The sequence below is a fragment of the Balaenoptera ricei genome, chromosome 2 (assembly GCF_028023285.1).
Source record: "Balaenoptera ricei isolate mBalRic1 chromosome 2, mBalRic1.hap2, whole genome shotgun sequence".
NCBI lineage: Eukaryota > Metazoa > Chordata > Mammalia > Artiodactyla > Balaenopteridae > Balaenoptera > Balaenoptera ricei.
The window spans coordinates 138,066,451-138,090,724 of record NC_082640.1 but is presented as its reverse complement, the minus strand read 5'-3'; the positions used below and the strand labels follow the sequence as shown (position 1 = coordinate 138,090,724).

Genomic DNA, 24,274 nt, shown 5'->3' with positions numbered 1-24,274 from the left:
TGCAGGGCTTACTGAGGGGCGCCAGGTCAGATAACACCTGCTGTCACTAACCACCATCCCACAGACACCTGGGGAGGCCTGGGAGAGGTCTTCTTTTGGAGAAGTGCAGTGTTGGGGAAAGGGATTTAGTCCTTTGAGCTCTCATGAGGGAGGGAACAGAGTGCATCTGTACTCAGAAACCACAGGAGGGAGACCTGAGGGAATAATTCAAGACCCAGGATGCCTCCAAGAAGGGGAGACCAGCACCTTTTCCACCTGGTTGGGTTTGTCTTTACTCAGCAGATGAACACACCTGTTTAATCCCAGAGCATGGGAATGGAATTGGAGAGGCACTGTGGGGACTGTCAGGCCAAGAGGCGTTAGAGATGGATCGTGCGGCCCGAGGACTTCTGCAGCAACATGGGGAGGTTAAAAGGCAGGTGGTGCAGCAGGTGAGTGAGGCGTGATGCCACTGTCCGGGGATCCGCCAGAATATAGGCAACTTTGAAATCTCAGTGGACTGCCAGGGCCAGGAGGAACTGCTCAGGAATGGGCCTCTGGTCCTCCAGGCGAGTGGGGGTTGCCGCTGTGCACAACGAAACCCAAACCCATAAGCCGCTTACCACAGTGCAGTGATGGCCAATTAGAAAGCCACCCCCCCAGTAAGGCGGTGCTTCTCAAACTAGCTGTACGTGGAAAACTAAAAGCAAGCAAACCATGTCCAGGTCCCGTCCCAGTCCAGTTAAACCAGAGGCATGGTATTTTTGGTGAAGGGCTCCGGATGGTTTTAATGTTTAGCCTAAATTGAGAACTACTGCAATAAGAAACCTCTTCTCGCATCTACTTCCAAGAAGAGAGCAAAGAAAAGGAAAGAGAAGTATAAAAACCATCTGTGATTAAAGTGGGTCTGTACTTTAAAGGGAGGGAAAGAGCTTTGAATCCGATGTGGCATTTTCTATGAAATAGGTTTTAAAATAAACAGGGCTGAGTTTTAGAAACTAAATATCTGAAAATTTAGAGAATCTGGCAGAGAGGGTAAAGGTGATGCTATTCAAGAGTAAGGGGGAATTCAAGAGCTGGGAAAAGAAAATTGTTACAGGTGTAGCCTCCAGTGACTATATATCAGTTATAACTTTGAAGTCTTTTAAGGTTACTTAGCTTTAAATCTTAACCTTCTACAGTTCATAACCAAGGGTCCACGGATCATATGTTTGGTGAATTTGGGAGTGAAGTTAGGTTATTTAAAATTATTTTAAGAAGTATTAATAATCCAGAATGACTGTTAGTAGGGCTTTTTACACAGCATACCTAGTTTCCTTGTTAAATGATGTCACATACAGTATTAACTCAGACTACAGACATTGTATTCATTTAAAGAAAAGTATGGGTCATAGAAATATGACTGTTGTTCCTAAGGTTCCCTGTAGATGGCATTGCTTGACTTTGTCTTTAAACAGTTTATAGACAGGAAGTTGTTAAAATAGAACATTTTGAAATGGAATCACACTTGCATTTTAAAGGTGAAGTAAATTAGATTTTAAAGAATAAACGTACCTGTCATGAGTTGCTTTCAGAATATTATGTGGTTGTCTTAGTTCGTTTGGGCTGCTATAACAAAATACCATAGACTGGGTGGCTTGTAAACAACAAATTTATTTAACAAATTTATTTCTCATAGTCCTGGGAGGCTGGGCAATGCAAGATCAAGTTGCCAACTTCCTCATAGGCCGCTGTATTATTGTAACCTCACAGGACAGAAGGGAGAAGGGAGAAGGGACTCCCTGGGATCTTTTATAGGGCACAAGTCCCACTTATGAGAGCTTCACCCTCTTGACCTACTCGCCTCCCAAATGCCCCACCTCCAAATACCATCACACTGAGGGACTAGGTTTCAATATATGAATGGGGGAGTGGGGGGAGTACAGACATTCAGGCCATAACAATAGTGTAAGTGAAAAGGGATTTTTTTCTTATAAAATTGTATTTGATTTATCTTTTTATTGCATTTTGATATGCCTTTTGAAATTTTGACTGTCATTCATATAGCTGCATACATTGCAATTCATAAACCATTTCTCTGCTATTGGTATCTTCCGTGAGAGACAGACATTGCAAAGTTCTAAAAATTAAGTTCACCTTGAAAGTACCTTTTATATAATGCATGATCTTACATCTGAGGTACTTGAAACTTCTAATTAATTTCAGTTAGTTTTACAAACCAGCATACCTTCTTCACTAGAGTAGTAAGTAGCTTTTACATCAAAAGACTGAAGCTCTGTCTTTGGCTAAAGCACAGTTCTATAACTGATATTTGACTTTCAGTTTTAATTTTTCCTCAAGGAACATCAGGATTTGAAAGAGTTTTTGATTCACTGGTAATAAACATTTTAAAAGTAGAATATTCAGTTTTCATACCATAGAGACCGTAAGCTATATTTGAATTAGAAAAAGTTTGTGGCAACAGAATTTTACTGAAAATTAATCAGGTAATGGATAAAGACAAAGTTTTCACTTTAAATGATTTTGGGTACGAAAACAAATTCTGAAACCATTTTCACCAGTTAGGTTAAAACTGTTAGGTATTTGGGGTCATTTAAGACATTGTCTTAGGTCCTTTTGTGTTGAAGTTCTGGTAAAGATCTAGTGAGTCCATCAACTGTGAGATACATTTTATGTAATTCATTATTAATAACATAGTTTTCAAATAATAGGTTTTAAAATATGTTAGAGCAAATTATCTCTATGATAATGTTTTTCTCACGAGCATTCTGAAAACTATCAGAGCACAAGCCCTGAGACCAGATTATCTGGACTTAAATCCCAGTTCCACCATTTACTTAGCTCTGTGACTCTGTGCCTCAGTTTCCTCCTATGTGAGGTGAGGATCATAATAAATTGCCTCATAGTTTGCCATGGGGATTAAATCAGTTTAGTACATGGAATATCTGGCACACGGTAAGCCTTCAATAAATGTTGTGATTATACTAGAGATGGACTTACTTTACATCAGGGGATGGGAAAATGTAATAATGCGAGTCTGTGTTGCAGTGCGAAATCTGGGCGTCTTTTTTAGAGTATAGAGCCCTTATGAACATCACTGCTTCATCACGGTGGGAACGGCACCTGGGGTGGGAGGAGCCTGAGAACACGTGCACAGTGCTGTTAGTTGAACAAGTAAGCAATTTAGAAAGAAGAAAAAGATACAGTGGAAGGAAAACCTTTGTTCGCTGTTCATTTTTATGGTTTTAAAGCAAGTGCCATGAGCATTCAGAGGCCAACAAAAACAGAGGAGATCCTCATTTCCAAATAACGGAGCCTGGGCTTGCTGGCTGGAGCTCCAAGATTCCACCATCCTGGACCCTTAGCGAATTCTTCCTTCTGTGGTTCTTATCTGTATTAAACTGAGACCAGATAAGTAGTAGATAAGTGGCACCAGGTCATTTTTCTGAAGTCTGAGGCTTGATGTATCTGCATAATTACTTTCAGAGTTTAGATGTGTTCATTCTAAAAGAGCAAGGTGACTATAAAGTACTTGTGTAGCAGTTGCCTCCTGGATAAACCGTCTTTTACCATGTAATCAGTATATATGATGGGTTGCAGGAGCTTAGTTTAACTAATCCCTCAGGCTGACTGTACCAACAGATAAGAATGAGAGTCAGAACCGTGAATTGTGTCTGCTTCTCTGTCAGCCAGAGTAAAATAGCACAAGTGCTTAACTGCATTATGTTAAACTTTCAAGATCTTTTTGTTTGCAGCTGATGGAAAAGATTGTCATGAACACTAGATAGCTGGTCTTAATTTTTAGAAACATCTATTGCTTACCTGTAATACACTAACTTACTTTGGTGAAAGATAAGTTCACACTTTTTAATATTCACAAGGTTAGAAACAATGATATTTCTTCTTTGCAAAACAAAATTAAGGCTTTTGAAAAAGAGCTGTTCTAAATGCAGACCTTACAGGGTTAAACGTTGAGTACTTAGCAGATTTCCTTCATGTCATTAGCTCTAATGAAGTACCGCTGGCAGTCTGTTAAACCCTTGACGGGTCAATGCTTTTAAAAACTCTTGAGTAATTTTTTAAAAGTTAACTTTTATTCCAAGTTGTTAATCTTCTGAAGTCCAGGCATTTAACAGTCTTGAGTTCCAGGTTCATATGTTGGCTCATTGGTGCTTTGATAAATCATTGCCAGAGTTATGTGTATATAATACACACACTCCCATGTATCTACATTCAGTACCTGACCTTGTTCTTTTAGGAATGTGTCCTGAAAACCTGCTTGTACTGCATGCACAGTACAGTTGCATATTGGGGCGCACCAAAATAAATGGCATGTTTTATCCAAAACTTAGATGGAGAAGCTTGATATTTACATTCCAAGTGAGTGTAAAGGATAATCTCATGGCGTGTAATGGACATTGAACATAGGCCTGGTTTCCTGAAACGTAAAAACAGGAAAAACAAGTTTCACACTCCCACAAATAATAAATGTTTAACCAGAGAATGCCTTTAGGTTTCAGTGACATTTATGAACATAGGTACAATGTACTTTTAAAATAGCTATCGTCTTTCTAAATCTTGCCACAAGGATTTAAAAAAAATTTTTGCCGTTCAAAACTCCTTTCACTCTCCAGCATATCTCTGACACCCACATTCAGTCTGTTACTCTCTGTCTGAAATAAGTGTCTGGTTGTTAACCTTAGATTCCAAGGAAGAGAGAACAGTGGAGGCTTAGTGTGGCTGGTCGGAACAAAATTCCAAATTAGCTCTGGAAGACAGCCCCAGATCTGTTCTAAATCCCCTCACCTTCCCTTTATGCACCCAAGCATGAACATTCTGTTTTTCTCCCAAGGAGAAAATGGCTCACTTGACTACCACCAAATCTAGCTGTATGTCTTTGAGCAAGTTAGTTTCTCTGAATGTTAGTGTCCCTCTCTGTAAAGTGAGAATGACGTCTACTGGATAGCACTGTGGTGATAGTTAAACTAGATAATACATGTGGACAAGGGTAGGGAAGAACACATCTCCCCAGCATAAGCCTCAATTATTTGCTCTGAGAGTTCAGACTGATAATCTCTTGCAAACTAGAGGTGCGATAGGAGTCATCCTAAGTAAACAACACATAGCCTGGGCCAGAAAAAACAAAAGCCTCTATTGTCAGAAAGGCGGGATTCCCAGTATAGCAGCATGCCTGTCGTTTACTTTTACTCCCACCTGACTTCTTCACCTTCTCTTTAGACTCTGCCTTCATCACAGGAAGGGAGTAAGAAGTCACAGGGGAGATCTTGCAATTCTCTTGATTCTAACCACAAGCCGATTGTAGGTTCCCACTCTCTGGCCCTCTGACTCTGACCCCTGTCCTAAGCTCTGGCCTCGCCTCTTCAGCTGCCTGCCTGATAGCTTCCTCTGCTCACCCAACCAGCAGTATTTTTGTCCTGTCTTCCTCCCCTTCCTCTTTTTACTGCTGTCGCCTAAGGCCAGGCCTCATTACCTCTAATTTATGCTCCTGTAATGTCTCCCACTTGCAATACCTCCCCACACACCTGTGCAAACAGTGGTGCCGGAGCACTCTCCTGACTTGGAGTTCCAAACTGTTCAACGTCCTGCTCAAAAACCTCCCCAGAGGCTGCCAGGTGAAGTAGAAACTCCCATGCTGGGTATTTGATACCCTCTTCAGTGTATCTCCTTTTGCTTCCTTCTTGCTCTCTCACCAGAACTGACTTTTCTGGATGTACACGGTGTGCTTCATTGCTTCTGTTAAGAAGCATGATCTTTTTGTGTAGTGGATATTTGTAGCAATGACTTCTGTCCTCCATCAGACCTTCTCCCAACTGACTGATGAAGACTAAATCTCTTTCTGGGAACCCACTGCACTGACCCCTCTGCCTGCCCCATGACCAAGCCCAGCCAAACAGCCTCATGTCCCCCACCACAGTTTAGGGGTGGGTGTCACATGACCGACGCTAACCCCGGAGCCCTCCTGGGTAAGAGGCACTTCCTCTTTTCCAGGGTAGCTAATGCTAAGGATAAAAGTAAGACTTGAGCTGCCCCAAAATAACACAGACGAAAGCAGAACATAGGTGCAAAGAGAGAAATCAGAACACTGTCTTGATGATTCAGTTTGAGCCTCTGAAACCAACTTTGCCTGAAGCCAGCTGCACCCCCTCGACTCCCAGTTGTATAACCTAGTTAATTTTGTTCTGCTGGTTTGAGGTTGGGTTTCTCTTCCCTGCCGTGGAGCAGGTCCTAACAGGTAGGTCCTTCAAACTTTTCTGCCTTTCAAACCCTACCCCTATCTTATGATCCTTCTCAACCACTACTTTTCCCAAGAAGTAATCTGCTTTTTAAGTCTTCATTTTGTCCATAATACCAGCTAAATCATCCTAGCAGTTGATTTACAAGCTTCCTAGAATAGTGTTGGTTGCTGATCATACTGTGGAAATCTTAACCTATGAAACTACAGAAGTAAACATCATAAAACTACTCAGAAAGCAAAAGTGAAGAAATAAAAACCCATTGTGAGAGCGGTTTAACTGTGTTACAAAAGAGCAAACCCACTGCCTTTGCACCCGGAAAATGTTCAAGCCTCCCCCGCTGCATCCCCATCATGGGGTTGTTACTTAGCATTGAGAAGATGAATTGTTGAGAAAATGAATTGCTTCAGAGAGAGTGGATTCTGGGGTAGGACTAACCCCTGTGGTTAGGGGGGCTGCCTGAAAAGTGGAGGGATAATTACAGCATGTATTAAGTGAGGTCTGAGATCTGGAAAGCAAGATTAGGAGCAGCAGGTGTCATCTAAGAAAGGTTAAAAAACTTCCTTGCTGCTTCTCATGGGTTACAGGAAAAGCCTACATTTAGTGTGAAGTTTTCATTTTTTACCTCTTTTATTTTAACTCCCTTTAGTTACGCAGCTTTCAGGAGAGTCTCATACCTGGGTCGAGCCTATATGTGGTGGCAGAAAGTGAAGAGGCCAGTGTAAGAAACATACTTGCCCCACCTTCACCCTGCAGGGGTCCCCACAGGAAGGGAGCAGCATCCTCTGCATGGAGATGGATCTGGAAGGCCCGGCAGAGCTCACCAGCTGGACAGGGCAGAGCTGGAAGGGCCAGGGAGGGTCCCAGGGCTGCATGGGCCACAGAGAGTGATGCAAAATAAAACCTCCCCTTCCCAGTATATGCTAGAGCAGGGCTCTGGAATGGAGGCAGAGCTGACCCTTGGGGTGCACATGTTACATGCAATAAACATTTTACTGAACTTTAGTAAAATGAACAGTCATGAACAGTCATGAACAGTCAAGGTATTTGGAAAGATTGAAGTGAACCTAAATTTTTTTTTTTTATTATCACCAGATTTGAAACTGTCAATACAGTTTATACTCACATCATGTTATTCCAAATAAATTGGTAGGGTAGTTTTTAAAATTAATTGTGACTTCTTGTATGGGATACCTGAGGTCCTTATGTTGTGACTATACAGCATCCTAAAACCAAGTCGAGAAAAAAGAAATCTAAAGACCATGAATTTAAGTTTCCAGAATGATCCCTGACTCTCATAAGGGCTAGTTTATGAAAGACGTAAGACAACCATTCATTTATTATTCCCACAATAGAGACTTGGGTTAATTTTAAAGGCAGCTTTGATGATTGACACATGATTGGCTGCAGTTGTAGCAAAATTAAATTACCAACCGATAGGAAACCAGATTAAATGTTGGCGTTGCATATGGGTGGGCTTGGGACTGTCAAATTTGATGTAAGTTCTACCTTATGTGATCATGCTTAATGTGATCAGGGCTAACATAAGACCCAAGCTAATAGCTAATATTGCCACTTAGCAATTCAGAGCTTTGCTTTAGATAAAGATCTGTGCCCAAGCCTGTGAAATGTGAGCAGAGAGTATGATGGTGTGTGTGTGTTGAAGGGTGGAGGCTGTAAGTAGGTTTGTAATTAATTGATAAAAGCCTGAAAGAGGAAAACAAATACCGTATGCTAACACATATATATGGAATCTAAAAAAAAAAATGCTCCCGAAGAACCTAGGGGCAGGACAGGAATAAAGACGCAGACGTAGAGAATGGACTTGAGGACACGGGGGGGCGGAAGGGTAAGCTGGGACGAAGTGAGAGAGTGGCATGGACATATATACATTACCAAATGTAAAATAGATAGTGGGAAGCAGCTGCATAGCACAGGGAGATCAGCTCTGTGCTTTGTGACCACCTAGAGGGGTGGGATAGGGAGGGTGGGAGGGAGACGCAAGAGGGAGGGGATATAGGGACATATGTATACGTATAGCTGATTCACTTTGTTACACAGCAGAAACTAACACACCATCGTAAAACAATTATACTCCAATAAAGATGTTAAAAAAAAGAAGAAAAAAAAAAGCCTGGAGGAATTCTACGGCTTTATTTTTCTTACCAGTGTCTCTGGAGCACAGGTGTAACTTGCCAGGTAGCCTTGAAAAATGTGACCGTTATTCTTCAGCAAAAAGAATGGCATTGTTTGTGCTGTCCTGCCACGAGGACCCTAGCAAGGAGAGTGGGCTTCTGTAAAGAGCCCAGGGCTCTGGCCTGCTCAGCCTCCCCTGGTAGGGATGGGGACAAAGTGGCTCCAGCTGGCAGATCTCCCCAGAAACACTTCTCCGAGCACAGGAGAGTTCCCACGACTCTCTGGACTCAGCTGTGAGTTCCCAGGGCGTTTTGCTACCACCTTTCCAAACAATCAATGCCAAGTGTTGACTGGTGGCCAAGTATTAGGACAGTGGCCACGCAGACCCCCTCAGGTCACCCTGTCCCTCTCCTGGTTAAAGATGTGCCTCGGCAGTGTTTGGTGGAGATGTCCTGGGCTCAATAGAAGTCTGAGGGTGAAGGCTGAACTCCTACCTCTGCTGTTGACTAGCTCTGAGTCGTCGGGCAGTTCCCTCGGTCTGAGTTTGTTTCTTCATCTGTCAGATGGGGATGGGGATGGTGGTGGTGACATTTGTTTTGCCCACTCACAGAGTCCTTAGGATGCTCAAACAGGAAAATGGGTGAGAGAGCCCAATGTCGACCTGAAAGCTGGATGGAGGTACGAGTTACTGTGTTTGGTGCTTACGTCTGACAAAAGGCTTGAGCTTGATCCTTTTTCCCCCTTCTCAGCCAAGTGTGTGCCATTCTAAAATAAACAGAGGGGATCTACTTCATCTCTAATGAGCAGGGGTCTTAGCCAAAGGTCCACAAAAGGGAGGAGAGACAGACCAATTCCCCTTGGTCTCTCAGTCTTTCTTCTTTTCACACCCTGGTTGATCTTGGGCCAGATCTTATCAATCGTCCACCTCACTCGCTCGTCACAGCAGACATACAGAGACAAAGTCACCATCTCTCCTCATTTGTGTTCAATGGGCCAGGCTTGTGGCAGGTGCTGGGGATACCCGTGGGTTGTGAGTTGCTTGCTGTCGTGGAAAGGAGGAGGTTCCTAAAAGCAGTGAGTACTCTAGGACGGGGCCCAGAGCGTGCCGAGCATTTTACAAATACTTCTTGTGGTTATTGTTACTCTCACTGGGGGAGCATAGATGACTGGCCTGGTTTTGCAAATGTGTTTCCCTCGACTCCTCCAGCCTATCAAATGAAAGGACTCCTCAACTCAACACTGCCTTATTTCGTTGTTCTTGAAAGAATCGAGGGTAGCAGGTCTGCCCAGGCAGGCTGTAGACACTACTTGGCTTGTGGGGCTCCGGGGCCTGACTTAAAGCTGCCCAGCCTTGGGAAGCCTGCCATTTGGGTCCTCAGAGCCCCGAAGCCTGATGCTGGCCTGTGCCTGTATCCCATGCATTCTCTACTGCCTTCCTCCCGCCAGGGACACTGTCCTTCTCCACAAGAGTGTCCCCAGTCCTTACAATGTGCCTTCATTCTCTGTGACCCCCAGCTGTAGCAGGGTGGCTGGGGGTCCCTTTGGTCCTTGCTGCTCACTGTGACTTCATTGGTTCGCACTCACAGAAGCCCTCCGTGAACACACGAGGGTGCTCTTCTCCCGATGCCTCCATTTTAACGATTCTCTTCTGTTTGTTTCCAGTGTGGCTCTGGTGACATTTTTTTCATGTTTCTACCTTGTCTCACTAACTCCTTGGCCCCCTCCTTGAAGGCAAGAACAGTCTTCTTTACACCCTTCATGGTCCTTGCACATTTCACTCGAAGAATATTCCATTAACCCAACTATCTTTTCTTGAGCGCCTATGATGCTTGTGGTAGGTCCTGGAGGGAATACAAAAATGAGATATGAATAAAAGTGACAGAGTGGAGAAAGTGAAAGCAGCAGCTTACTTCATAGAGTTTGGGGGGAATGAGGGGAGAGTCAGGGTTGAAAGAAGGCTTGTACAAAAGGATGAGAGAGGAGAGATTGCGGCTGAAGATAAAGGGGGGCTTGAGGGGGCGGGGGGCAAGTGGAGGAGCCCACAGGGGAGGAGTGAGATGCAGAGCACAGGCAGGTAAACTGATTCTGGAAAGAAGAGGGTCAACTCTTCAAAAAGACTAATGGAAGGAAGGAAGAGAAGGGAAGGAGGGAGGAGGGAAGATGTAGCTAAATTTGGACATGGATGTGGGGGGAAAGAGGTTCACCACTAATGTCCTGGGTTTTTACTGTTAACTGAATGAAAGAGGGGACTTGGGCCTCCGCATTAAGGAGCTTAAGCTGCTAAAGGATCCATTACTGGGGTGACTTGGAAGTGGCATCTGTGACACAGAACTGCCCCTGTGGCCTGATTGGGGGAGATCTGGGGAAAGGGGAGAAAGAAATGCAAAGTTGAGAAACAGGAGTTAACTCTAAGGTCACCCTTCTCTCGCTCCCCCAGCCCATCCCATGTACCAGGATCTGGAGGCTCCCAGGGGAGCACTCTGCTGAACTGACCTTCCCCGGGTTTGGAGGTCCCCCCACTCCTTCCTCCCGCAGAACACCACTTCCTGGCCTCCTGTCAGCCACCTGCTGCCCTTGTTTCAGGAGGTGATCATGGCTTTGGGTGCTTTTCTCTTTCAGGTAACAGTGTGATACTCTCGGGGGTGGGGAGGTCCCAGTAGATTGTGGTTCATACAGGCTTTATATCAGCTCTGGATCAATATGCCCAATTGTTAATTCTCAGAGAGACTACTGAATAAAGTATCATTTCACCATATGGCCAACTTGTCAAATGTACCAAAATAAACCAGTGTACTGAAAGCTTGTTTCAAAGAGTCTCTCTGTATGAATATATTCATGCATATATTTTTCTCAAATATAGTCAGTGAATATAAATATATTCTTTATGCATAGTCAGTGATTCTGAAGATGTCCAATAAATAGGAATTTGTTTTTAATCTGAATATAGTTAATAAATATATATTTGTTTTGGGCTGAATTGTGTACCTCCAAAATTCGTATGTTGAGGTCCTAACACCTAGTACCTCAGAATGTGACTGTATTTGGAGATAGAGCCTTTAAAGAGATAATTAAGTTGAAATGAGACCATTAGGGTGGACCCTAACCACATATGACTGGTGTCTTTATAAGAAGAGATTAGGACACAGACGAATAAAGAGGGAAGATGATGTGAAGACGCAAGGAGAAGGCAGCTGTCTGCAAGCCAAGGAGAGAGGCCTCAGAAGAAACCAACCCTGCTGGCACCTTGATCTTGGACTTCTAGCCTCCATTACTGTGAGAAAATAAATTTCTATTGTTTTAGCCACCCCGTCTCTGCTGCTTTGTTATGGCAGCCCTAGCAAACTAACATAATAATCTTATATTTTTAAATATGAGATGCATTTCATTAGTATTTTAAGGAATGTTTGATTTGCCAAAAAGGTTTGAGTTATAGAGTGAATTAGATTTCTCATAAATATATTCAAGAAGAAGATATTCATGTAACATATTAAAAGTCTTAACATAAAAAGCAAAGAATTTGTTCAAATTCACTGACTCTTTTCAGGAAGAACATTTTTAAAACAAGATTTTGATAAATGTGGCAGATTGGTCATTGATTTCCGGCAAATCTGGCTGCTTCCCTGCTTGTATGATCCAACTGTCCTCTGTGCACAGGGGCTGGCAGTGCGGGACCTGGGGGTCTAGAGTGGAAATTCTTGTTGCACTGTGAGCGCACGCCAGACACTGTGCTGGATTCCTCCCCAAATGTGATTCCCTGAATTCTCACACCAGGATGAGGAGATGGACAGGTATCCCATGGTACATACAAGAATGTCAGAACTTAAAGCAGTTAAATAACTCCCCCTGGTCACAGAGCTAATCATTAGGGAGAACATTCCCTAAATTCTGATAGATCTAGGTACAAGTCCCAGCTCTGCTGCGTCCCACCTGTGTGACCTAAGGCAAGTAGCTTAACTTCTCCATGCCTCAGTTTCTTCATTTGTAAAATGGGATCAATACTGCTATCCACCACATGGGTTGTTGGATGGAGTAAATGAAATAGTATATGTGCTTGACACAGAGCCTGGCACATATGATGTTCTCAATTGTTAGCTATGAGTTTAGGAAATATGATAAATATAACACCAGACATTATATAGTATTATATAGTTTACAGAGTGCTTTCAGTTTTTCAGATGAGGAAATCAAGGCTGAGAGAAGTTGAGGGACTCAGTTGGGAGCCCCCCCCAAATCTTTTGTTCTCTTTAGGCCTTCAACTGATTGGTGAAGCCCACCCATATTAGGGAGGGGAATCTTTTTTTTCTGAAAGTCCACCAATTTAAATGTTAATCTCATCCAAAAACACCCTCAGAGAAACATCCAGAATAATGTTTGAACAAATATCTGGGCACCGTGGCCCAGCCAAGTTTACACATAAAATTAACCCTCACAATGTCTTTGCCCAGAAAAAGCAAGGATTTTTCTGAGAGAGCTTATGCATGGCGCTTACCCTATGTAAGTACTCCCCAAATGCCCTGAATAAGGTTGAGTCTTTGAGCCTGGCTCTCCCATCCTTTCTCCTTCAGAAGAAAAATGCTGTAGTGAAACAATTTACTTAGTTTCATTTTCAGACTTCACTTGTTGTATCAGGCTAGTAGGGTTGTAGGTGAACATTTTTTTTCTTTTGTCATTTCTTTTGAAATGGCTGTAAATGTTTTAATTATATATTAACTATAAGCTTGCATTGCAACTTAATGAACCAGGGGGAAAATGTGTTTATAATCCCTTATTTAATTATGGTACTTGATTAAGGTTTGCTGAAGCATTGCTCATTTAAAAAAAAAATTATTGCAGTAGAACTGATGACTTCAAAAATAGATTTTTAAAATAGTCTATATGTAGAGATGGTATAAAATGAAAAGCTAAATACTTCATAAACTGAAGTATCACCATCTTGAATATCAAGGAAAGGACACACCTTGGAGACTGGTCTGAAGTGCAGGGCAAAAATCAGGCTCTTGGGACTTCCCTGGTTGTGCGGTGGTTAAGAATCCACCTGCCATTGCAGGGGCACAGGTTCAATCTCACATGCCATGGAGCAACTAAGCCCATATGCCACAACTACTGAGCCCGCACGCTACAACTACTGAAGCCTGCACACCGTAGAGCCCATGCACCACAGCTACTGAGCCCACACACTGCAACTACCAAAGCCCGCGTGCCTGGAGTCCATGCTCCGCAGCAAGAGAAGCCACCGCAACGAGAAGCCCGCACGCCGTAACGAAGAGTAGACCCCGCTCACCTCAGCTAGAGAAAGCCCGCGCACAGCAATAAAGACCCAACGTGGCCAAAAAAAAAAAAAAAAAAAAATCAGCCTCTTAAGCGTTAAATCTATAAAACAGAAACCGTAAGGCAACAGCTTTGTGGCAGTGCTAAAATTATTATAATTATTAGGTAAGCTTGCTAAGGTCAGTAAGTAGAAATTCTCATCTATTAATGCAAATTATAATACTGTAGGAATACTCAGCTGGCCAGATACCTGAAGCATGTCGAAGGAAGGACTCTAATAAAAACTAAACACCTTATGTTTATATGGCACTCTTAAGATTTTCAAACATCTTTCATTGACATTAATCTGATTTGATCCTTGCAAACGACCCCATGCTGCAGGAAGGCCAGATATCATTCTTCCCCTTGAGACTCACAGAGATTCTAGGTTATATGGCTGCAAAGTGGCAGGAAAGAGACCAGACCAGAATGGCTTTCTTCTGCATCATAATCAGTCCAGCTTCTTTGTTGGGTGCCTGGGATGCACAGCCAGGTTACAGGGGTGGGTGGAGGAGAACAGTGGACAAAACGCAAATCATGGCCATTCTTTCTAACTGGCCCACCTCAAAGAAAACTAGAGTCAGTTCAAAATGGCATTGCCTATTTTGATTTTGAGACTTGGCATCATATAAATGTGCAGGCCTGCCCAGAACTGGTAAAGGCAGAAGAAAAAAAGAGAAGGAATGAACACTTCAACACAATTTACAGGCTACTGCCTTTCTCACCAGCAAAAAAAGTCTCCCAAGTCTGGAGGAATGGAAGTGGAGGAGGGTGAGGGAAGGAGCGCCACTGGTGACAGGTTTTCTCCCAAGAGAAGAGAATCACACCCTTAGAGCTGTGAAAAATGAATCATGTCTTTTCTATCAAGACTTCACACAGATTTTCTGGGAAACTTGTCATTGAGGATACAATAGAGACAACTGTCCTTTTTGGTAGTGTAGCATTTTCTGGAGGGAACTGTGTAAATCATTTTGGGGATTAAACAGCAAATTAAAATGAAGATTAAAGGTGTGTCCTGGGGCCTTTGTGGGCTGTGTTCACCTTTTCTGGAGGTCAGTACATCCACCTAATTGAAAGAGAAAATGTCACATTTAGTTGCACTAGTGTAAAGGGGTGACGTTTTTCGTCCCACCTTTCATGCTAGGATCAAGGTCTTCTCTTCAAAAGAGCAGTAAAGAGCATCTATGCAGCACCTTTCGGTTTACAAGGCACTTCCATGGGCATCGTTATACTCAAGCTTCACTAAAGCAGATTTATGGGGCCTGTCTTCTAGGTGAGATAGCTTAAGGTCACAGCTGAGGGCACACATTGGTGGGCTTCTAGCTCAAAGCCTACACTCTCCACTTCATCAAAAGGTGGATCCACTCAGCCTGTAGACAGGGGCAGAGTGATTGATGTGCTTTCTTGTTGGCGCCACGTTGAGAAGATGAACAACCACCTCAATTTGCCTGAGACTGAAGCATTTTCCAGGACATGGGACAGCCCTGGGCAAATTGAGACAACTGGTCACCTTACGTATTATGTCTCCAGAAGTCCTCATAGGAGATTCTTCAAGAGTCACATTGAGTGCTAAGATGTTTTAGGAGGACACAGCTATATATGCATGGGATTGGCATATAATTTCCTCCTACTCAATATTTGCAAGCATTTAAAAATTTAACATTTTGCTGTTCTCCTAAGGTCGTCATTTTGACCACTTTTTCTTCCTCATTTTTTCTTACTTCCTCGTTGTCTCAAATCCCAAGGGGTGTATGGGGAGGAGGGATGGAAACAGGAAAAAAGTAAGTAAAGAAAGACATTGGCTCCCATTTTTAAAATGTGGTTTTGGTTACAGTTTGTTGAGGACTAATTTGTAATAGTAATTCTCAAACTTGAATATGTTGGTAGACAGCCTCTAAGACGGTCCCCAGTGATTCCTGCCTCTTGGTGTGGATGATGTTGTGTAATTCTCTCCCCTTGAGTTTCCTCTGGATTTGGATTTGTCTTGAGGAGTCTCTGTGTGTGTGTGTGTGTCTCTCTCTCTCTCTCTGATCCCTAGCTCTGGGAAAAGCCAGCAGCCCATGTGGTGAAGAACTGATGTTTCCAGCTAATAGCCAGAAAGGACCTGAGCTTGGCAGCAGATTCTCCAGCACCAGTGCAGTCTAGAGATGTTTGCAGCCTGAACCAACACCTTGATTTCAGCATCATGAGAGACGCTTAGCCAGAATCACAAAGCTAAATCAATCCCAAATTCCTGACCCATATGAACTGTGAGATAATCAAAGTTGGTTGTTTTCAGCCTCTGTGTTTTAGGGAGATTTGTGTGGAAGCGATAAACAACTAGTACAAATGTGCATCAGAATCACCTAGATAACAACTTGATAAAATGTATATTTCTGGGTCCTATCCCTGGAAGTTTTATTCAGTAGATGTGGCCTGAAGTTTCTGCTTTCTCATCAGGAATCCCAGGAGAATCAGAACTGAACGAATATCTGCTTGAGAGCACATAGCAAGAAAAAACACTCCCTGTGAAGACTGGAAAGGGGTATGGTTGCCAGATAAAATACAGGGCACCCAGTTCTATTTGAATTTCAGATAAATAACAAAAAAATGTTTTAATATAAGTATGCCCCTTGCAGTACTGGGGACATATTTATGCAAAAACATATTTGTTATCTGAAATTCAAATTTAGCTGGGTGTTCTGTATTTCTCTTTGCTAAAAAACCATCCAAAAGGAAAGCCCCACCCAAGGAATGGCCCAACTGGAAATAAAGTAGTGCCTTCCTTTCGCAGATGGCAGGATTTTAGTCCCTGAGGGGCTGGTGAGGGGACTGCAGGTGCCTGGCTGGGCCCTGCCCCTCTCCAACCCCCAGGGCAGGCCACAGACTTCGGGGCCTTAACTCTTTTCTTTGGAGGATTTGGCGGGGGGGGGGGGGTGGGGTGGGGGGTGGGGGGGAGGAGGGGGAAAGGGGGGCAGGGTGGGGAGCTGCTCAGGAAGTCCTCCCACACGGCCCCGCCCACCTCTGACAGGTTGTGTCCGGCCCCTTGCTGCCCCAGCTGTTGGGTAAGGAGGCCCAGTGCCCCCAGCTCCCTGGAGAGGCTGGACCCGCTGTTGCGGATGCTCCTGTCTGGTGGGTACCACACTCGGCGCTGGGAACTTGCTCCTTTGGGTGCTGATGGCATCAAGCTTTTCCAGAGCAGTGAATGAATGCAGTCTTCCCCCACATCCCTCCAAGAACTCAGACGAATGCAGCTGCTCGTAATAATATGTGCGTTTCTCATTCTGAGTATGTCTGAGTCTCTGATGAGTTCTATTTATTGTAGCTCTCAGCCCTGTAAAGAGGAGGATGGTTCCAAAGACATTTCTTAACGACTGAGGTTTTAAGAACTCTGGTTTCACTTCTGTGTATGCTTCCTTGTCACAGGGAACCGTCTTAATTTTGATGTGTTTATTTTCCACTACGAAATATTTTCAAAGAGATCAAGAACGAATGAGAATATGTGTGTGAGGGAGAGAGAGGGACTTGGCTGGGTAGATCGAAATGCTTAAGGCAGGGATGGAAGATAAAGGCTCAGAAAATGTACAGCTGCAGTAGAATCAGAGACTTAAATATGTGCTTTGAAACCAGACACCGAAAGTGAGGTCACGTCACTCTGAGCTCTGGTTCAGCCTTGCCCAGCGGCCTGACACAAGCTGAAAACCCACAGGAGGAGAACTCAACGGAATCTCTCTCCTGAGTGAAACTGGAGGGGGCTGAGTTTTTGAGACGAAGGGAGGCGGTTTGGAATCAAATGTACAGCATAGCATCTCTGTCTGCCGTAGAGGCTCTCAAGGGCCCTAAGAGAGCTCCTTTTGTGCTGCTTCGTAAAACCAGCACGGCCAACACAAAACAGATTCGAAAAGTAGGAATCCAAGGATGATGGTGCCGATTCACACTTTGTACCTCAGGAAGAGCCCCACAGGAGTTGCCCAGTCCTAGGACTACCACCTCAAGTGTGGCTGACTTGGGAGGCTTGAGAATGCGATGAATCTAGACATATAGAATGGTCTAGAGCTGGAAGGGGCCTCAGTCATCCAGCTCAGGTTCCTCTTTTACAGAGAAGAATCTAGGCTCCCACTTTGGCCTTCACCGTGGCCTCTCTGGGTTTCTGAAAAATTAATAGCTACCTCAAAAGTTTATTGTGAGCTTCCGTGTAATGATGTATATAAAGCACTTGGCACTGAGCACTCAATAAATGGGAGCTGTTATTATTATTTCACCGTGTCTGTATATTTACGTGTGTGGTGGCAATTTTGGGGTCAGAGGGGAGTATTTTAGTATAGTTTAAAAAAAAAGAGCCCAGCTTCCTAAGACAGGGTTCATATCTACGCAGGGTCTTTGGACTGGAAAGAACCACTACACCATTTAATTCAATCTCTTTGTTTTAAAGATGATGAAATTCAGGTCCAGACAGGTGAGGGCTTGCTCAGGATCCTACAGCGACCTCCTTTTCTGGACCCCCCGGTCCTGCCACCAAGGTAGGGAAACTTCCATACACTCAGCCTAGAAACTCCATTGAGATGGTATCTCTTTTCTGCAGCAGCAAATGGGAATTTCTAACACATCAACTCAAGTGCTCTGTTGGACTCTTTCAGACACCACCACTGCTGTCACCACCACCACCAAGGCGGGCACCTAAACTTTTTGTAAATGAAAGTGCTACAGTCCCGACTCCTGAGAGAAGAACTAATAATTATGTACAAAGGCAAGTCTGGGTTTGAAATTAATGACTGTGGGATTCTAAAATGATTTTGAGATAAAGTGAATAGTTTACATTAATTTGCATTGCAGTAGACAACACTGCTTAGGAATAACTGCTCTGTTGAATTTAGGAGACAAAGATCAAGTCTGTTATTTTAGTTCATGGCCTCGGGGAGCTTGGATAGGGGACGGGCAGTGAGGAGTTTGAAGCTTTTAATGCTTACTGTGCAGAACTATGATTTTTTTTTCTGAAATAGATTAGCTTTTAAGGATGTAGTAACATTGGTTAAGCACTTGGTATGTATTTTGCCTGTGTTTACTTTTTTAATCATCATGAAAACCTTAGGCAGTAGGTGCTAGAATTATGCCCATTTTATAGATTAGAAAACTAAGACCAGAGAGTAACTTATTCAAGATCAAATAGCTAATAAATGGCATCACCAGTTCTAAACCTTGGAATCCGGCTGCAGAGACTTGCTCTTACCCACTATATTCTACTGCCTTGAGAGAGTTAAAGTACCAAACCCAAGACACCAGGAACTATTTGACATTCCTCATGAGCATATACTTTTCATCACATTACTATTCCAAGGTTAAATGTATGGAGCTGAATCCTGTGGTCCCGAATGCTCTAGTCCAGCTGCCTCCACCATACTGTTGGTCTGGAAATGCCCTGGAAACATAGGTGGGATTTTTTTTATGTATAATCTCCAGTATTCACCCCTTACTTTACACTGCTGGATGAAAATCAGAACCCAACTCTGCTTTTCATTTCCACAGATGGCTTAAGAGACCAGCACCAGGCTCAGTAGTATAGATTTTTCAAAAGGACACTTACATGAACCCACTCCCAAGAACCCACCAATACCAGCTTAAAAGGAGCAGGATATTTCAGTGAGGAGGCTAATGAAGAGATGAGATGAGACCCAATCTATTCCATCTTTTCCTTGGGGGTATAAGGAGGCAGCTAGATCTTAATCTCCTTTCTCGTCATTTTGATTCAGAGATGATGGCACCAGGGCTTCTTAGAACAAGGTAAGTTACATGATAAGTCTTCAAAAATCTATAATAAACTCAATAGAAGTAAATACATGGAGAAAGAGGCACTTACCAGTAATTTAATTTGAATAAGTAAGTGAATGCTTTGATATCCTTTTTACGTACAAGGAAGCATACTACATACTACACCTGCTATACACGCTATACCCACTCCTCTGCACCTTTTACACTTAATGTGTCTTGTAGCATATTCCTTATTCAATATTATCACGTAAAAATTTACCTCATTCTTTCTCATGACTTCATAAAATTTCATTTTTGGATGTATCAGAATTTATTTAACCATCATCTATTAAAGAACATTTTAATTGTGTCTAATCCTATGCTCTTACAAATAATGCTGAAAGAAATGTTTACACACACGGGTGTATTTTTGTTTTGGCTTGGTTTTGTTTTTGTTGTTGTCATTATTATCCATGGGGCTGGGGTTGGGGGGGAATCCTAGGAGTGGAACTGTTAGGTCAAAGGATATTTGTATTTAAATTTTTATCACTATTTCCAAATTACCCTACAAAAAGTTTGTACTAACTTGCTCTCAGTGAGAAGGAATTTGAAAGGCTGGGTCTAGCGCCCTTGTTATTTGACTAGATTTTCATATAAAATACAGCTTTGCTGTGTGGTATGACAGGTAAGTCAGATGATGGTGAATAGTAATAGGAAATGGAATGGGCTCATTTGTCAAAATATTTTTAATTGCTTAGTGGTCGGGAGGGTGGACCCCGGCAGTGACACTCTCATGCAAAGAAGAAGGATCAGGTGTGGTTTTCGTGTCTGGTAACTGGCAAGTGGTCACTAGTGCAGGATATTTACCATATTTCACTGGGACCTCCTAACACCATACTCTTCTGTCTACACCCAGGTTGGTAAAGGGAATATATATGATGCAAGCTTGTACACGTTCCTGATTACATCAGATAAGCACATAGAACTCATCTCTATAAAATCCATTCCCCTCTGAAATGTACATCATTTTTTTTAACCATTTTTAAAATTGAAGTATAGTTAATTTACAATATTTTGTTAGTTTCAGGTGTACAGCAAAGTGATTCAGTATATATATATATACACACACATACACACACACACACATATATATTCTTTTCCAGATTCTTTTCCATTATAGGTTATTACAAGATATTGAATACAGTTTCCTGTGCTATACAGTAGATCCTTATTGTTTATCTATTTTATATATAGTATTGTTTATATGTTAATCACAAACTTCTAATTTGTCTCCCCCCCTTCCCCTTTGATAACCATCTTTGTGTTCTATGTCTGTGAGTCTATTTCTATTTCATAAATAAGTTCATTTGTATCATTTTTTTAGATTCCACATATAAGTGATATCATATGACGTTTGTCTTTCTCTGTCTGACTTCACTTAGTGTGATAATCTCTAGGTCCATCCATGTTGCTGCAAATGGCATTATTTCATTCTCTTTTATGGCTGAGTAATATTCCATTGTATATTTATATATCACATCTTCTTTATCCATTCATCTGTTGATGGACATTTAGGTTGCTTCCATGTCTTGGCTAGTGTAAATAGTGCTGCTGTGAACATTGGGGTACATGTATCTTTTCAAATTAGAGTTTTTCTCTGGATATATGCCCAGGAGTGGGATCGCTGGATCATACGGCAACTCTATTTTTACTTTTTTAAGGAATCTCCATACTGTTCCGTGTAAGTTCCATCCTCATCCTTCATTACTAAGAATGGTAACAAGTCAACTGCATTACTAACCTAGTCTGCACCTCTCAAGGTACCAGCAGGTGGTGCCTAGCCTAATCAAAACTCATATTTAGATGCTAGAAAATAAGTTTCCTGTTGCACCAGGCCCAGAGCATTCTATTACAAGATATGCTGAGTGTCTACCCCACATCCCCTCCTGGGCCAGGCACTATGGGAGACGTGAAAGAAATAGAAAGCGTTGGACACAGGCAGATTGCTGCAGAAAAGAGTAGATGCAGAGAATAGCTGGGAAGCTGTCACTGCTATTCAGGAAGGAGATGGTAAAGGCCTGGACTAGGCAGCGCTGGCAAAAGCAGGAGAGAAGCAGCAGTTAGGGAGTCACCAGAGGAAGCATAAATCAGGCTGAGCATCACCGCAGAGTGCCAAGAGCACGGGCCGGGTCTGAGCTCTACCACACCGCTGCGTGGCCCCAAGGCCCCGAATCGTTCCGAGCCTCGGTTTTTCACCTGTGAGATTAGGACAGTAACACTGTCCCCACCTCACCGGATTATTGAGAAGATCCATGAGCTAGCATCCAGCCCCTGGCCTGTCTCATCGTGGTGAGTGCTCAAAAATGTTTGTTCCCTTCCTTGTCTACCCACCTCTGTACCCCACCTCCTGTCTTGTGGTAGGAGATTGACTATAGCGGGGAGAGGGGAGGAGAGGGCCGAGCAGTGACGTCTGCTTTCCAGGTGGTGCCATTAAGCAGATGGAAAAAGTTAGAAAGGGGAACTATTCAGAAGGGGAAGATAGGTTGATTTTTTAATTGCAGAGTTTAATGGCTGGAAACCAAGGGCTGAGAGCTGGCAACGGAGGACAGGAAGGCAGGAGTCCTGAGCTGGGAGAGGCTGGGGTCGTTCAGGCTGCACGTGACTCTGAATTCCTAGAAGAGGCCTGCAGCAGCTGTGGCTAAGGTGAGCAAGCAAACCTGAGACTGCTCGCTCAGTAAGGAAGGCCCTAAAGATGAAGCTGACACATCCCTGACCAGACCACACGGAACCCATGGAAAATTAGACCTGAAGGTAACAGCACCCACGCCAGTCTCCTGGCTGCTTGGTTACAGATTTTCATCCATTTTTGAGTTGACAAGAGCAGGGAGACTGGTGTCAGAAGCCACTGCTTCTGCTTCACTCTATGTCAGAGTGTGTCTCTGGGTCCCCTGGATGGTTAAGTTCATGGAAATAGATGTATTTTATTCGACTATGTATATCAAACAGGTTTCCTGCTGAGCTGGAGCCAAAAACAAACAAAAAAATCATTCTATTCACATTTACTGAGTTCCTCCCAGAGGCCAAGGGCCTGACAGGCACAAGGCTCTCTGTGTTTGTAGAACTGGCATTGAAGGAGGTCATGGGAAACTGAGAGAAAGAAGTGACCAGACCGTCTGCCAGGAGCTTCTGGTGATAAGCTGGCTGGCATGAGACTGAATCTTTTTTTTTTTTTTTTTTAACTTTTTGGCCATACCGCGGGGCACGTGGGATCTTAGTTCCCGGACAGGGACCGAACCTGTGCCCCCTACAGTGGAAGGGCAGAGTCTTAACTGCTGGACCGCCAGGGAAGTCCCAAGGCTGGATCTTGATTACACCACTGGTCTCAGGTAAGAAATCCCCAGCCCCCCACTTTGCTGAAGACAATCGGGCTAAGTCACGACTCCTGACAGCAGCTGATGCCAACAGAAGGGGCAGCGCAGTTAGAGTTGGGGGACCACCCCTTCCTAGCTCTGGGAGCTCGGCAAGTCCCTGAGCCTCAGTTCCTCCTTTATACAGTAGCACAGAAAGATCTCGGCTCTGCAACAAGGCCTTGGTGAGCTCGCAAGAAAGCAACCGTCTGATGGAGAACTCTGTGCAGACAGTCAGTAGTGCTGAACTCCAGGCCCACCACGTTTGCCCTGAGGGAAACAGAGGTTCCTCAGGTAATCTCTCTGCTCAGAATCAGCCTTAGGGAAGGCTGCTGTGAGAAAGCGGAATTTGTTTCCCATTTGTAGTGGGTTGAATTGCAGCCCCACAAAGACACATTCAAATCCTAACGTAACCACCCCACACACACACCTGTGAGTGTGACCTTATTTGGAAACAATCTTTGCAGATGTGACTAAGTGAAGGATTTTGAGATAAGATCATCCTGGACTTAGGGTGGCCCCTGAATCCAGTGATGGTCCTTATAAGAGAAAGGAGAGGGAAAATTTGAGACCCAGAGGGGAAGGTCATGTGAAGACAGAGGCAGAGATTGGAGCAATTTGTCTACAAACCAAGGAACCCCAAGGGTTGCCCGCAGCGACGAGAAGCCAGGAGAGAAGCACGGAACAGATTCTCTCTTAAACCTTCCAGGAGGAACCAACCCTGCCAATACCTTGATTTCAGACTCCTGTCCTCCAGAACAGTGAAAGAGTAGATGTCTGTTGTTTTAAGTCATGAAGTTTATTAATTTGTTACAACAGCCCTAGGAAATTAATACACCATTCAGGTGGAGAAGCCTTGGCAGGTGAGGTTGCCATGTGCTGGGTGACCTCGGCCGTCCAGCCTGGTCCGTCTGCCCCTGAGGGCCATGTTCTCCCTCGGCTGCTGACACTCCCTTTGGCAGCTTTTGGTTCACAGTAGCTGAGTAGCGTCGTCATATTTTGATAATGCTGCTCCCCTTCTCAGAAGCTACCCTGAGTTCCAGGTGATTCCAAATCTCATTTAAAAGCATTCTCACATGCCTTGAAGTTTTGTTCTTGGGGGAAAAACCTGGACAGTCTCATTGCCTGGGACCATCAGATTTATCTTACTTGGTAATAACATAGTGATTGTGTGACAGTTGACAAAGCAAACCATGGCGCCTGAGGATCTGTCTCTAGCTTGCTGCTTAGAGCGGTGATTCTCAAGCTTTAGGGCACAGAGAATTGAGTGGAAGGCATGTGAAAATACAGATCACTGGCCCCCTTCCCTTCACTCCCCCCTTCCCTTCACTCCCCCCTCCCCACAAGTTTCTGATTCAGTAGGTCCGGTGCGGGCCCAGAGAGCGCTCAGTTCTAACAAACGCCCAGGTGATGCTAATGATTCTGGACGTTACTACACATGAAAACAGCAAGAGCTCAGAGCCCTGG

The 24,274-nt window shown here is 43.7% G+C and overlaps 2 long non-coding RNA genes across 2 annotated transcripts; both read left to right on the top strand.

Annotated features, from left to right (window-relative positions):
- Window positions 1-287: 287 nt before the first annotated feature.
- On the top strand, window positions 288-18,170 carry LOC132360621 (uncharacterized). Its single transcript, XR_009501134.1, has 4 exons — window positions 288-431; window positions 16,116-16,200; window positions 16,687-16,787; window positions 18,088-18,170. It is a non-coding gene; the product is annotated as an uncharacterized LOC132360621 (long non-coding RNA).
- A 2,824-nt stretch (window positions 18,171-20,994) lies between these two features.
- LOC132360620 (uncharacterized) lies at window positions 20,995-23,877 on the top strand. Its single transcript, XR_009501133.1, has 3 exons — window positions 20,995-21,749; window positions 21,962-22,786; window positions 22,956-23,877. It is a non-coding gene; the product is annotated as an uncharacterized LOC132360620 (long non-coding RNA).
- Window positions 23,878-24,274: the final 397 nt, after the last annotated feature.